Source organism: Phyllostomus discolor, chromosome 1 (genome assembly GCF_004126475.2).
Source record: "Phyllostomus discolor isolate MPI-MPIP mPhyDis1 chromosome 1, mPhyDis1.pri.v3, whole genome shotgun sequence".
NCBI lineage: Eukaryota > Metazoa > Chordata > Mammalia > Chiroptera > Phyllostomidae > Phyllostomus > Phyllostomus discolor.
In genome coordinates, this window is record NC_040903.2 from 130,935,722 (window position 1) to 130,949,076 (window position 13,355).

Below are 13,355 nucleotides of genomic sequence, written 5' to 3' on the forward strand. Positions count from 1 at the left end.
TGGTTGGTTGTTTTCAATATGTGCGTTCTTTAAGACAAAATGTTGAACCTTCCAGAATTAAACAAACAAAAAGTTTAATTTGTGTGCTTCTATGTTGAAACAAGGAATGACTGGCATAATTAATTAGCTATTGGTATGTAATTCAAGTGTGGTTCTTTCCCACAGACTAGTATTATTTTTATAAATGTCACGTTCATTCCTTCAGACATCAGATATTTATTGAGCACATACGATGTGCCGGTTCTCTTCTGGGTGTTGGATAATAAGCAATATTAGCTTTTACAGTTTTTTTTTTCATATTACAATAGGTGTAATATGAAGTGTTGGCAGTTTCCCAAGTTAGTAAAAGTTAATGAAAGGAACTTACACTTTAGTAAGTGTAAAAAAGGGAGTGAATAAATAAGACATGAAAAAATGGATGCAAATTAGTTGGAACCAAATAGGATATAAAATTCAAAAACTCTTGTTAATGGAAATTGTTCTGAAGAGGTTTATTACATACTAAGCTTTGAAATGCATGTTTTTCTTTGATTCAGTCAAAGTTTGAAAAAGATATTTATAGACACAAGGTACCATAAAAATATATGTAACAAACAGAGGAGTGGTGTAGTTTGTGAGAGTAGGTGGGAAGAGCACTCCAGTAAGGAACAATGACTTATTGAAAAGGTTTAGGACCAACTAAAGTTATGTGTAAAAGAAAGAGGGAAAGCTGCTTTTTCTAGCTAAGGAATAACAGAAATAAGATGGGAAGAGTGACCACAACATTAAGAAAATTCAAATAATGAATTTATAGGTTAAACTTAGAGAAAGTGGTTATACTATTTTTCTTTGGATAAATGTACATTATTAACCCTAGTTTTTAAAACTCATTATTTGTGTGCTGAAAGTCTTCAGGGTAAAGAGAAAATCCAAGTTTTCTTTTGGTGATCCGTTTTTTCTTTCTTCCTCTTTTCAATGAATTCAGACATTCAACCTTTTCTCTCTAGTCCTACCTCCAACTGAGATAACTTTTAATGCTGTTTTCCTGAACTTTTCAGGTGACAATGGCTAATTTCTTCCCACCCCCCTTTCACTACCACCTTCACTCACATACTCATTTCTTATTTTCCATCCTGCTAACAGTTGCCAGTCTACAAGAAGTGAAAGAGACCAATTAACAGCTCTCTTTCCTCTTCTCAAGCTAATTACCAAAGATGTCTGTACTCTCAATCCTCCTACAAGTAGTCCTTTTGCAGAAATATGGATGAGGATGAGAAGGAAAAGAAAGTGAACCTGTCTTTCGTTACAGGAACGAAAAGAAGGTCAGATGGTGAATACTCAAAAGTTCATAAATATCATTAGCCTCTGAAAATGTGCCAAACACATCAGTCAATTATAGAAATGAAGTAATGAATAAAAATGCACAGAAGTAGCTGAGTTTGTTGTATATTACTCAAGAGTTCTCTAGAGAAATGGAAACAACACTTACACAAATACATACACATACACAAATACACAGAAATTTTTATGTAAGGGATGTCATTTTAATTTGCAGTTCCCTGATGACATGATGTTGAGCATTTTTCTTATTTATTTAACATCTGTGTATCTTCATTGATGAGGTGTATGTTCAGATCTTTTGCCCATTTTTTTATTGTTTGGCCCATAATTGCTTGTGTTCTTACTAAGTTTTAAGATTTCTTTGCATACTTGGATTCATATCCTTTATTGGATATGAGTTTTGAAAACATTGTCTCCCAGTCTGTAGCTAGTCTTCTCACTTTTCTTAATCATATATTTAACAGAGCAGACAATTTTAATTTTAATGAAGTCTAACTTCCTAATTTATTCTTTCATGGATTGTACTTTTGATGTATTTAAAAAGAGATCACCAAACTCAGGATCACCTAGACTTTCCCCTTGTTATATTCTAGGAGATGAATCATAATCACTTTGGATTTTATATTTAGATCTATGATCCATTTTGAGTTAATATTTATGAAACATGTGTAATACATTCTGTATCTAGATTTTTTGCCTGTGGATATCCAGTTGTTCTAGCACCCTTCCATGAAAAGACTATCCTTTCTCCACTGAATTACTTTTGCTCCTTTGTTAAAGATCACTTGACTCTATTTGTGTGGGTCTACTTCTGGGTTCCTGTTCTGTTTAGTTGACCTGTTTATCTGTTTTTTTAACCAATACCACACTGTAATTATAGCTTTATAGTATTCTTAAAGCTGGGTAGTGTCAATCTTCTGACTTTGTTTTTCTCCTTCAACATTGCGTTGGCTATTGCCTCTCCATATAAGCTTTAGGATCGGTTTATCACTAGCCACAGAAAAACTTGCTTGGGTTTTGATTGGGATTGCATTGAATCTACAGATAAAGTTGGAAAGAACCGATATCTTGGACACTATTTAGCTTTCTTTTACATTTGTTTGACCTTTGAACAACATGGATTTAAACAGCAAGGATACACTTACATGCAGATTTTTAAAATAAATATACAGTGGCCCTCCATATTCTCAAGTTTTGTATCTGTGGGTTCAACCAACTGCATATACAGAGAGCCACCTTAAGTTATAGACAGATTTTTGACTGTGTCAGTGGTTGGTGCCCCAACCTTCATGTTGTTCAAGGGTCTACTCTTTGTGTAATGCCTCTGTTTATTTACATCTTCTTTGATAGTTTGCATCATAGTCTTGTAGTTGTCCACATATAGATCTTCATATTTAGTTAAGGTTTATACCTAAGTTTGGTTTTTAGTCTGATGTTAATGGTATTATGCTATTAATTTCAGATTCCAATTGTTCTTTGCTGGTAGTAGGAAAACAATTGACTTTTGTATATTAACCTTGTCTCCTACAACTTTTATATGATGACTTATTAGTTCAACAAAGTTTTCTTTGTTGATGTTTTAAAAATAATTTTATGTAGACAATCATGTCTTCTGTGAACAAAAACAGTTTTATTTCTTCTCAATCTATATATGTTCATGATTCACTTTTGTTTGTCACATATGTAATTTTTTAGAAACGGAACTTAATTCTCTCCTGATCTCAACATGTATCTCTCTATCCTCCACCATTCCATTTCTGATGCACTTAATAACAGAGCTTCAAAACATACAAAGCGAAATGTGTTAGAACTGCAAAGAGAAATCCACAATATAAAATTATAGTCAGATTTCAAACTCATCTCTCAACAATTGATAGAAAAAGCAGACAGATATAAACAGTAAGGAGATAAAAGGTTTGAACAACTTTAACAACCTATTTACCTAATTGACATTTATAGAACATCACCTATCAACAGCAGAATACACATACATTTAGGTCTGCATGGAATATTTACCAGGACAGACCATAAAACAAATACAAATTCACTTAAAAGGATTCAAATCAGGAGTGACATCAGCAAGATGGTGGAATAGGAAGTTACAGACCTGCTTGCTCCCATGAAGACACAAATTTAAAAATACATGGACCATTTACATTTGTGTTTCTGCACTGAAGACGAGTGTGAAACCAACTGCATCAAAGCCCTGTAAGAAAATTCATAGCACTCACTTGCAAGTGGCTTGCCCCACAACATGACGTGATGTGGGAAGAAGCTTTCAACTCCCAACTTGTCCCTGGGGAGAGAAAGGAGTAGAATGTATGTCCCATGTTCTGATTTTTTAGGGCATTGCCTGAGGGAATGGTTTCTATTTTACCTGAATCTAAGCTCTGACAGGAAAGAGTGCTTAGTTTGGAAGTTGCTGAGAACAAAGGCAATCAATGTGCATCTGAGTCCACAGTACCACAGACTGGAGCTAGGTGAAAATCAATTATCACAGTTCACTGCAGTGTCACAGAGGCCTACTTTTGCTCACCCCTGTATTAGAGATTACTAATGTAGGTGCATCTGTATTTATAATTTTTTATATATTACTGGTGAATTGATCCTTTTATCATTACATAATGCCCTTCTTTATCGTCACAGAGGCTGCAGTACAGCAGACAGATGCCAAAGGGAGACCCTAAGTACAAACTATGAAACCCGTTCAATTATTAGATTACATACACAAACCCAAAGAGGTCATATCCCCAAATAAGGTTTAAAAGGCTTCCAGAACCTCTAGCCAGAATGGTTGGAGAAAGTCCTCTTTGTACAAAACCTGGGAGAGGTGGCTGATTTTTCAAATGCTGGAGTCCTAGCAAAAGACATTCAAAGAAACAAGGAAAATGGCCAATTGAAATGAACAAATTAAGTCTCTTGCTACCTACCCAAAGAAACATATATATAGATTATCAAAGAATTCAAAATAACCGTAATATAGATTCTCAATGAATTAAAAGACAGCACCATTGACAATGAGCAAAAATGAATGAGAACAGTGACAGAGAAACTAGAAAGACCCACATAGGAATTCTGAAACTAAAGAATACAATAATTAAAAAATTCTCTAAAGGAATTCAGTATCAGACATAACCAGCCAGAAGAAAGAATCACCAAACTGCAAAATGGGACTGTCAAAATTTCCAAGGCAGAGGAGCAAAAGGAAAAAGAATGGAGAAAAATTAAGAGAAACTAAAAGACTTATAAGACACCTCTTGTGGAACAACATATACATTTTGGGAATCCCAGAAGAGGAAGAAATAAAGAGGGACAGAGAATCTATTTGAAGAAATAATGACCTCAAAGTCAAAACATTTCAGGAGAGAAATGAACAGATAAATTCAGGAGACTCAAATACTCCACCTAGAATAAATGTTGAGACCTATGCTCAGACACATAATACCAAACTACCAAAAACAAAGAAGAAAACCTTGAAAGCAGTAGGAAAAAGGCAAACTTGTCATGTACAAAGGAGCTTCTATGAGGTAATCAGGAGAGTTCTCATCTGAAACCTTGCTGGCTACAAGGGAGTGGAATAATGTATTCAAAATGCTAACAGAAAAGAAACTTAATACAAAATATTATATGCTGCAAAACTGTCCTTCAATCATGAAGAAGAAATTGAGATGTTCCCAGAGGAAAGAAGCTGAAGTAGTACAGCACCACTATAAGAAATGCTGGTATTTCAGTGCTTCAAGTCGATGCAAGAGGATGTAAACAGCACCACAAAACCATGTGAAAATATGCACCTCCCTGGTAAAAGAAAAAGTTATAGACATACATAGAATCCTTAGCGTAGGTGTATAAATCACTTTTAAATGTGGTATGAATTAAAAATAAAATGTAATTACAAATCTATGTTAATTAATATGCAACATAAAAATAAGTGATTTCTGTCATCAATAACATAAATGATGGGTCAGATATGTAATGGAGTAGAGTTTTTATATGTGTTTTAATTAATGTTATCAGATTAAAATAGCTCATTATAATTCTAAGTTGGTGTATGTAATTGTAATGGTAACCACAAGGAAAACAACATAGAATATACACAATGGGAAATGAAAAGGGAATCAAAACCTATCACTACAAAAAATAAAATACAAAAAAATTGTGATAATAAGGTAAAAGTGGGGAAAAATGCTAAAAGACATATAGAAAAGACTTAATGGCAATAGTAAGTCCTTTCCTGTCAGTGATTACTTTAAATGTAAATATTAAATGCTCAATTTAAAATACATTAGTTGGCTGAATGGATGAGAAAACAAGATGCAACTATATGCTGCCTACAGGACACTTTAGATCTAAGGAAACACCTGATCTAAGTAAAAGGATGGGAAAAGATACCGCATGCAAACAAGAACCTAAAGAGATCAGAGTGGTCATACTATGTCAGAAACTGTCTCAGGGGATAAGGAAGGGCATTATATAATGATAGAAGGATCAATTCACTAGTAATATATAAAAAATTATAAATATACATTCACCTACATCAGTATTCTCTAATACAGGGGTGAGCAAAAGTAGGTTTACAGTTGTGAGTATGAGAGGATGAATTGTAATAATCATAACCTATGTCCTTTTTCACATGAACAACTGTAAACCTAATTTTGCCCACCGCTGTCTATGAAGTGAATATTGACAGAACTAAAGGGAGAAATAGGCTACAATACAATAAAAGCAGATTTCAACATTTAAGTTTCAATTATGCCTATAAGAAGACAGGATCAGTAAAGAAACAGAAGACTTAACACTATAGATCACTTAGACCTAACAGACATAAAGCCCATTTTACCTGCCAATAGCAGAATACATATTCTCAAGCACACATGGAATATTCTCTGAACATGTTAGGCCACAAAACTAGTATTAAAAATTTTAAGAAGATTGAATAATTCAAAGTATCTTTTCTGATCACAATGAAATAATGCTAGAAATAAATAGCAGAAGGAAACCAGAAAAATTCACAAATATATGGACATTAAACAATTTACTCTTAAACAATCAGTAGGTCAAAGAAGAAATCACAAAAGAATTTAGAAAATACCTGGAGACAGATGAAAATAAAAACACAACATATTAAAACTATGGGATGCATGAAGCAAAAGGAGTACCAAGAGGAAAGTTTATAGTGGTAAATTCATATATTAAAGATAAGGATCTCTAGTCAACAACCTAACTGCATTTCAAGGAACGAGGAAAAGGAATCCAAAGTTATAGGAAGAGAGTAAATAATAAAGATTAGAGCAGAGATAAATGAAATAGAGAATTGAAAAATCAAACCAAAAGTTGATTTTTAACAAGATCAAAAAAGTTGATACACACTTAGCTAGATTAAGAAAAGAAGAGAGATGATTCTAATAACTAAAATTAGAAATGAAAAAGTAGACATTGCCACTGACATCACAAATTAAAGAGGATCATAAGAGTCTACTGGGAACAGTTAAACAAATTGAATAAACTAGAAGAAATTGGTGAATTCCTAGGAACATATAATCTACTAAGATTGAACCTACTGAGAAGGTTCAGTCCCTACTGAAGACTGAATCTACTAAGAAGAAATATTTTAAAAAATCTGAACAGACCTATAACTAGTAAGGAGATTGCTGCAGTAATCAGAAACCTAACAAAGAAATGTCTAGGAACCAGATGGCTTCTCTTCATAACTCTGCTAAACATTTAAAGAAGAGGAATTAACATTCATTTTTCTAAAACTCTATCAGAGAATTGAAGAATACTTCAAAACTCATTTGATAAAGCCAGCATACTCTGATACCAAAATCAGTCAAAGACACAAAAAGACAACTGCAGACTAATATCTCTGATGAATATTGATGAAAAATCCTGAACAAAATATTTGCAAGTTGAATTCAACAGCACATTAAAAGGATTTACTATGACCAAGTGGTATTTTTCCTTGGAATGCAAGCATTGATATATAAAAATCATTCAATGTAACACACCACAATAACAAAATTAAGAACAAAAACCACATGACTATCCCAATTCATACAGAGAAAACATTTGACAAAAGTTAGTATTCTTCCATGATAAAAAAAAAGCAGACAACTAAGAAAAAAAAACTAAACATAAAAAACATATGTGAAAAGGCCACAGCAAACATCATACTCTATAATGAAAAACTTAAAGCGTTTCTAAGATCAGAAAAAAGGCAAGGATGCCAATTCTTGCCATTATTATTCAACATTGTGCTGAAAATTCTAGCCAGACCAATCAGACAAGAAAAACTAATAAAAGGCATAAGTTGGAAACAATCAAAATTATCCCTCTTTTCAGATGACATTATCTTATATGCAGAAAATTTTAAAGATTCCCCAATAAAACTCTAACAACTTATAAACAATTTCAGCAAAGTTGAAGGATACAAAATCAACACACACAAATCAATTATGTTTCAATACACTAATAATGACCAATCTGAAGAGAAAATTAAGAAAACAATCTCATTTACTATAGCATCAAAAAGAATAAAATACTTAGAAATAGACAACTGAGGAGGTAAAATACTTGTATGTTGAAAACTATAAAGCATTGTGCCCTGGCTGGCGTAGCTCAGTGGATTGAGCACGGGCTGCAAACCAAAGTGTCCCAGGTTCGATTCCCAGTCAGGGTACATGCCTAGGTTGCGGGCCATGACCCCCAGCAACCGCACATTGATGTTTCTCTCTCTCTCTCTCTCTCTCTCCCTCCCTTCCCTCTCTAAAAAATAAATAAATAAAATCTTAAAAAAACTATAAAGCATTGTGAAAATAAATAAAAAAGATACAAATAAATGGAAAGATATCTGTGCTTGTTAATTGGAAGACAATATTGTTAAAATGGTCCTACTACCCAGTGCAATCTATAGATTCAATGCAATCCTTATTGAAATCCCAATCGCATTTTTTCGCAGATTAGAAAAACAAAATCCTAAAATGCTCATGGAAATACAAAAAAACCCAAAGAGCCAAAGCAGTCTTGAGAAATGAGAACAAAGAGGTCTCACACTTCCTGATTTCAAAACATGCTATAGAAACAATAATCAAGTGGTATTTTGCATGTCTCTTCAAATAGTCTTCCTTCTGTGAATGCATCTGTGTCCAGATTTCCCTCTTTTATAAGGATATATTCATATTGGATTAAGGTAACCCTAATGACCTCATTTTAGTTTGATTACTTGGTAAAGACTCTATTTCCAAATATGGGTGTACTCTGAGGTTCTGGGGGTTAGGATTTTGACACATCTTTTGGGGGAAACACAGTTCAACCCATAACAATACCTTGAGAAACACAAAAATGAAAATACAACATTGATGCAGACCTTGGCTCCTGGGGTCCGAGGTGTTATGGATGAGACACAACAAATTCACATGGACAAATTCATCGAGTCCTGTGGAGGAAAAGGTATGGCACGGCTTCTCTCTCAAGAGGAGGAAAAAGCCTCGATCCTTGCCTTGACAAGCTTGTATTGCTTTTCTGGGCACATTACATGATGGTCCTCATTTACTATGCGCAGATTTGCTTTAGGTGGTTACCTCTTACAGAAAACAAAGGAGAGGATGCCACTAATCACATCACAGAAGGATATTTGCAAATGCAAAGGGAAAAGTGGTTGAATTGGTTACATTTGTCCTTGGGAGGTTTAGCATGGATTTTAGGAAGTTACTTTAAAGATATGCAGTAAATGTTTGCTGCCTCAATTTAGGGTGAGGGAGTTTTAGCAAAAGCAAGTCTCATAGCAGTCTAGGTACAATACAGGTCTGATTCCCTATGGGAGAACCTATCCATGGGCGTGGGTCCTGTACATCTCTGAGTGGGAGCTGGGCCCACGCCATGCAGAATGGTCTCCTATATTTCCCCCCTTGTTTTTAGTTAGAATCACTGTAGATCCCACAATGCTTGCTGCTTGCTGGACTCTCACACAACCCTGGGAAAATAATTTGCAAATGCATGAAAGTACACAGAGCATTATTATAATCAGTAAGCAACCAGGAGTTCTGAAGGCTCATGTTCTCAGATTAAGCCCATCAATCATTATTAGGCAGTAATGATCAAATAGATAACATTCAAAGAACTCTGAGGGCCTATTTTGAGTCAGGGTCAAATAGCTAAAGGGCCACAAAACTTTGGGGAAACAAACTCATTTCAGGCTTGGACCCTTATCATTGAAATTGAGGATATTAGTAAATCAGGTTTCACAGGATTTTATGCATTCTTTCTCAGGCCTGATTGCCCTGGGGAAACTGCCTTTCCAGCACAGGGCTGCACCCACCTCCGGCATTGTTTCATGCTTAGGTGGAGCAAGAGAGTAAGGCAGCCAAGAGATTAGGAGACTTCTTTTTTTTTTTTTAAAGATTTTATTTATTTTTATTTTTAGAGAGGGAAGGGAGGGAGAGAGAGAGAGAGAGAGAGAGAGAGAAACATCAATGTGCGGTTGCTGGGGGTTATGGCCTGCAACCCAGGAATGTACCCTGGCTGGGAATCGAACCTGGGACACTTTGGTTTGCAGCCCGTGCTCAATCCACTGAGCTACGCGAGCCAGGGCTGAGATTGGGAGACTTCTTGCAAACAGAAAGAGGACTCAGGCTATGTCAAAGCTGAGGGGTGAGCATCCATCACCCCCTTTTTCTGTAGCCCTCCAAGTCCTTCCCTGAGGCCCTCCTTATGATTGTGTCTGTCTTAAGTTGTCCCTCCCTTGAGGAACCTTACCTGTCATTGGCTAACTGATCATGCACTGGGGGCCAGGCAGGGTGAAGTAAAGTGGGCAGAAGCAGTGCTCCTGCCAGGGAGATAAGCTTCATCTCCTCAGTGGCTTAGGGTCCCAAGTCTGTCACTCAGCCTTAGCCATGGGGAGGTTACAGTTTCTGAAACCAGGCAGGGCAGTTCCCAACATCTAATCTCCCCCTTTTTTGTTTGTGAATGCAATTGTAGCTGTTAAGCCTGTGAAACCTATTTGCTTTTCCCAAATGCAATCTTAAGAAAACAACCTCCATATATATCATAAAGCACAAATAAGGATTAAGACAAGGAGGCATCCAAGGGCTGCCATGACCCAAACTCGTAAATTCAGTCCATTGAACCAGTTTTTAGGGTTCAGCCATTGTAGATTATTGTGGAGGGTCTAGAACATTTTTTGTTCAATGAGGCCTTTGCTTGAGCATTAAGAGCCTTGATGTTCCCCCATGTGGTGGGGACATGCCTAAAGGGAACATTATGGGGCACTGGAACATTCTTGCCCTCTGCAGGAGGCACTTGAGCCTCAGGCCCTGTCATTGGGGCAGGCCCTATCCTCCTCTGTTGGCGGACCCAGGCCCGTGAGTGATGGACAGTGTGGGTGTCCACTTTCCTTCTGGTTGTTCAGGGTCTGCTGGGCCATCTGGCCTGCTAGGGCCCTGCCAAGGGCCATCTCCCAGTGGATCTCTATATAAAACCTGAGGATAAGATGACTTTGGGTCTATCTTCTGAAAATGTTTCTCAATTGGAATACAAAGTAATTCACCACAAAAGTATGATGATCCTGTTCTGTAATCGCCTGACCGGTTGGATTGTAAGGTATTCCTGTTTTATGTTGGATATTCCAATGCCGAAGAAATACCTGAGTAGAATGGGCAAGGTATCCAATGCCATTATCAGTTTTAATTTGCTGAAGTTATCCTAAATGACGAAAGGCCTCAAGCCAATGGGCTTGTATAGTTTTAGCAGATTCCCCCGTCAAGGCAGGTACATGTAGGGCACCAGAGTAAATATCAATAGAAATATGAACATATTTGAATTTTCCAAAGGGAGCCTAATGAGTGACATCTGTTTGCCAAATTATTTGAGAACTTAATCCTTGAGGATTAACTCCTGTGGATGGGGGTGCCTTGCTAAAGGCTTGGCAATCAGGAATTCTTTAATAATTTGTTTAGCTTGGGAGCTAGGAACATTAAATTGTTTTCAGAGTGCCTGTCTATTTTGATGAAAAAACGGATGAGAAGCTGCTGCTTCCTGGAATACAGTAAGGACACTGACTAAGGCGTCTGCCTTATTGTTACCATCCACCAAAGGGCCAGGCAAGCCTGAATGGGATTGAATACGAGTAATGAAGAGGGAGTGTTCTCGCTTGTCAAGGAGGGACTGTAGGGTCAAAAATAGGTTAAGTAGATTGGGGTCAATAGAAGTCTTAATTAATGCCTGATCTAGATGCAGAATAGTATAAACAGTATATCCTGAGTCACAGACTATATTCAGAGGTTCTTGGGGCCATTGCCACAGGGCCATGATTGCAGCAAAAAGCTCAGACCTTTGAGTAGAGAAATGTCCTGAAGATACAAAACTTCTGCATTTTTTGCCCCCTTGGCAGGCAATAGCAGCTTGTCTGGTTTTTCTGGACCCATCAAGAAACACAATTCTCACCCCAGTTATTGGCATTGGGCTGACTTTTTCTGGTAGCCTTATTTGAAGGAGTGGAATGTTTTGAAGCAATTTATCTGAGGGCAGGTTAATTTCTAGTCCTCCTACAAAGTCAGCTATGGCACACTGAAATTCTAAAGATTGAGCTGCCAATTGTTGTAAATAGACTTTAAGGGGACATGAATGAAGGCAGGATCATATCCAAATAACTGCTGTGCTCGCTTACATCCTTTTATAATAAGATGGCACAATGTAGTTATATAGGTTATAATAGTGCGTTGTGGTTGATGAGACAGAAAAAGCCACTCTATCATAGCTAAGTGAGGAGACAACTGTCCTGTAAGACCCGCTAGAGTGCCTAAGTTTGGGAAACAGAAAAGCCGGACAGGAAACTAAATTAATTCTAGTTAGTTGTTGCTGCTGAATATGTCGATTTATTATGGTTAATTCTTGTAGGCCCTCAGAGGACAGTTTTTTGGGGGAATTAAGATCTGGGTCCCCTTTAAGGGCATTAAATAAATCAGTTAATTGTTGGGTAGGTATTCCAAGGCTGGGTCGAAAGCAGTTGATTGCTTCCAGAAGTTGTTGGAGGTGCTTAAGAGTCAAATCCTTGGGTGGATTAATTTGAAGGACTTGAGGCCGAATTGTCCTACTAAAAAGAATATAGCCTAAATATTTCCAAGGTTCTGAATGCTGGATTTTTTCTGGAGCAATTACTAGCCCAGCAGAGGCTACAGAATTTTTAAGAAAGGAAGCAGTTTTTGCTAAAGTATCTTGTGAAGGAGCTGTGATGAGGATGTCATCCATATAATGATAGATAATTGAATCAGGAAACTGATCTCTTACTGGCTGAATAGCTGTATGAACAAAATGCTGGCAGATAGCTGGGCTGTTAAGCATTCCCTGAGGCAAAATTCTCCAATGAAACCTCTGTAAAGGCTGAGAATTGTTGATGACTGGGAGGGAAAATGCAAAAAGCTCCAGATCCTTTTCTGCTAAAGGGATTGTAAAGAAATAATCCTTTAGGTCAATAACTAAAAGTGGTTAATCAGTTGGAATGCAAGCTGGATTGGGGACTCCCAGCTGCAGGGGGTCCATAGGTTGGAGGGATTCATTGATTTTTCTTAGATCATGAATAAGCCTCCTTTTGCCAGATTTCTTTGGTACAACAAAAATAGGCGTATTCCAAAGGCTTTTAGAGGATTCAATACGGCCTGCTTCTAATTGTTGCTTAACTAAAAGGCAGGTCTGTTCAAGTCGCTCTCCCTGAAGTGGCCACTGATCAACCCATACTGATGTATTGGAGAGCCAGGTAAGCAGTAGCAGAGTTATAAGAGTAGTGGCCATTAGGGAAAATGCAGCAGAGAGATTTGCATCCCCCAATGACTGAGGAAATCATGGAGGGGCATAGGCAGGATATATGGCTGAATTCTCCCTACCTGTCCTTCTGGTCCATAACGTTTAAGAGACCATACACTGACTTGTGGTTGAGAAACTCCTCCAACACCTATTACAGGCATTCTGCTGTCTGTTAGAGGCCATTCCCAAGCCAAAGCTGATTTGAGATAACAGAGAGGTCAGCTCCCTATCTATGAGGCTGT